We start from the raw sequence: 3,600 nt of genomic DNA, 5'->3' as shown, positions 1-3,600 counted from the left end.
TCCCAAAGTGCTGGATTACAAGCGTGAGCCACCGTGCCCACCATATATATATATATATATATTTTTTTTTTTGAGATGGAGTTTCATTCTTGTTGCCCAGCCTAGAGTGCAATGGTGCCATCTCAGCTCACTGCAACCTCCGCTTCCCGGGTTCAAGCAACTCTCCTGCCTCAGCCTCCCGAGTAGCTGGAATTACAAGCATGCACCACTATGCCTGGCTAATTTTGTATTTTTAGTAGAGATGGGGTTTCTCCATGTTGGTCAGGCTGGTCTTGAATTCCCGACCTCAGGTGATCCGCCACCTCGGCCTTCCAAAGTGCTAGGATTACAGGCATGACCCATCGTGCCTGGCCTATTATTATTATTTTAACAGCGCCTAGGTCTGTTGCCCAGGCTGGAGTGCAGTGGCGTGATCTCCCCTCATTGCAAACTCTGCCTCTTGGGATCAAGCCATCCTCCAGCTTCAGCTTCCCAAGTAGCTGAGACCATAGGTATGTACCACCACACCTGGCTAATTTTTGTAATTTTTTGTAGAAATGCGGTCTTGATATGTTGCCCAGGCTGGTCTCAAACTCCTGGGCTCAAGTGATCCTCCCACCTCAGCCTCCCAAAGTGCTGGGATTATAGGCAAGAGCCACTGCACTCGGCCTGTGACTGACTTATTTGACTTAAGATAAGGTTCTCAAGGTTCATCCACGGTGTAGTAGGTGTCAGAATTTCCCTCCTTTAAGGCTGAATATTCCACAGGTGTAGATGCCACCTTTGGCTCTATCCCTCCATAGACACTCGGGCTGCTGCCACCTTCTGGCTCTGGTGAATAACGTTGCTATGAACATGGATATACACAGATACCTGTTGGAGTCCCTACTTCCACTTCTTTTTGGAATATACTGGGAAGCAGGATTGCTGGATCATATGGTGATGGCAGCCACACCATTTTACATTCCAACAGCAGTGCACAAATGTTTTTCCATATTCTTGCTAGCACTTTTATTTTCTTTTTTCATTTTTTTTTTTTTTTTGAAAGACAGTCTCACTCTGTTGCCCAGGCTGAAGTACAGCAACGCGATCTTGGCTCACTGCAACCTCCGCCTCCTGGGTTCCAGTGATTCTCCTGCCTCAACCTCCTGAGTATCAGGGACTAAGGCACCCGCCACCACACCCAGCTAATTTTTGTATTTTGGTAGAGAAGGAGTTTCACCATGTTGGCCAAGCTGTTCTCGAGCTCCTGACCTCAAGTGATCCGCCTGCCTCAGCCTCCCAAAGTGCTGAGATCACAGGTGTGAGACACCGTGTCCCGCCCCAACACTTATTTTCTATTTATTTATTTATTTTTGAGACAGGGTCTTGCTCTGTTGCCCAGGCTGGAGTGCAGTGATGTGATCTTGGCTCACTGAAACCTCTGCCTCCTGGGTTTAAGTGATTCTTGTGCCTCAGCCTCCCCACTAGCTGGGATTACAGGCACCTGTCACCACGCCCGGCTAATTTTTTGTATTTTAATAGAGACAGGGTTTCATCAAGTTGCCCAGTCTGATCTCAAACTCCTGACCTCAACTGATTCGCCCGCCTCGGCCTCCCAAGAGGGAGGCACACCTGCCGAGATTACAGGTGTGCATCACTGCACCCAGCCATTTTCTCTATCTGTCTATTTATTTATGTGAGACAGAGTCTTGCTCTGTCGCCAGGCTAGAGTGGAGTGGTGTGATCTTGGCTCACCGCAACCTCCACCTCCCAGGTTCAAGTGATTCTCCTGCCTCAGCCTCCTGAGTAGGTGGGATTACAGGCAGGCGCCACCACGCCCAGCTAATTTTTTTTTGTATTTTTAGTAGAGACGGGGTTTCACCATGTTGGCCAGGATAGTCTCGATCTTTTGACCTCGTGATCTGCCCGCCTCAGCCTCCCAAAGTCCTGGGATTACAGGCGTGAGCCACCGTGCCCGGCCCCATTTTCTCTCTTTTTCATAGTAACCATCTTAATGGGTATGAGGTATAAATGTTTGGTTTCAAAAGTAAATTTTCAAAGTCCTTTTATATTTATCCGTTTTGCTGTGTGCTTGATAGTCCTTTGCTCTGCAGTCCCTCAGCCCTCAAAACAGACACTACCATAAAATAAAGACTTTGGGGGTATTGGCCAGGCGCAGTGGCTCATGCCTGTAATCCCAGCACTTTGGGAGTCCGAGATGGGCGGATCACAAGGTCAGGAGATCGAGACCATCCTGGCTAACCCAGTGAAACCCCGTCTCTACTAAAAAATACAAAAAAAAACTAGCCGGGCGAGGTGGCGAGCACCTGTAGTCCCAGCTACTCAGGAGGCTGAGGCAGGAGAATGGCGTGAACCCAGGAGGCGGAGCTTGCAGTGAGCCGAGATCCAGCCACTGCACTCCAGCCTGGGCGACAGAGCGAGACTCCGTCTCAAAAAAAAAAAAAAAAAAAAAAAAAAAGAGTGCTGGCTTTGGGTCAGATGCCTTTTCTGCATCAGTTGACATGATTATGAATTTTTTCTTTCATTCTACTAATGTGGTGTATTATACAGATAGTTTTTTGTGTGTTAAACCACACTTGTATTCTGGTATAAATCACATTTGGTCATTGTGTATTATCCATATAATATGCTGCTATATTTCTTTCACTCTGTGATATGGTTTGGCTCTGTTTCCCCACCCAGATCTCACCTTGAATTGTACTCCCCTAATTCCCACGTGTTGTGGGAGGGACCTGGTGGGAGATCATTTGAATCATGGGGCGATTTCCCCCATACTGTTCTCATGGTAGTGAATAAGTCTCACCAGATATGATGGTTTTATCAGGGGCTTCTCCTTTTGCATCTTCCTCATTTTCTCTTGCTGCTGCCATGTAAGAAGTGCCTTTTGTCTCCCGCCATGATTCTGAGGACTCCCCAGCCATGTGGAACTGTGAGTCCAATTAAACCTCTTTTTCTTCCCAGTCTTGGGTACGTCTTTATCAGCAGAATAAAAACGAACTAATACACTCTGCAACTGTTTTTTGTTTGCTTGTTTGTTTGTTTGTTTTGAGACAGAGTCTCACTCTGTTGCCCAGGCTGGGGTACAGTGGCACGATCTGGGCTCACTACAACCTCGACCTCCTGGGTTCAAGTGATTCTCCTGCCTCAGCCTCCCGAGTAGCTGGGATTACATGCATACATCACCACACCCGGCTAATTTTTGTATTTTTAGTAGAGATGGGGTTTTGCTGTGTTGGCCAGCTAAACTGCTAGCCTCAAGAAATCTACCTGCCTCAACCTCCCAAAGTGCTGAGATTACAGGTGTGAGCCACCGTGCCTGGCCCTGCAAGTATTTTTATTCCAGCTCTTTTGTCTTCCTTGGTGAACACTCCACTTACCACCCAGCACTGTAAAGAGAAACCCAGGTTATCAATCAGGGTTCTCCAGAGAAACAGAATTAGGATAGACAGATAGATAAATGATAGACAAACAGACAGATACATATCAGTTACCGATACATATACACGCACACACACATACACAATTATTACTATTATTATTATTATTTTGAGACAGAGTCTAGCTCTGTCACCCAAGCTGGAGTGTAGTGGCGTGATCTCGGCTCACTGCAACCTCCCC

The sequence above is a fragment of the Mandrillus leucophaeus genome, unplaced genomic scaffold (assembly GCF_000951045.1).
Source record: "Mandrillus leucophaeus isolate KB7577 unplaced genomic scaffold, Mleu.le_1.0 Scaffold158, whole genome shotgun sequence".
NCBI lineage: Eukaryota > Metazoa > Chordata > Mammalia > Primates > Cercopithecidae > Mandrillus > Mandrillus leucophaeus.
This window is presented reverse-complemented; position numbering follows the sequence as displayed.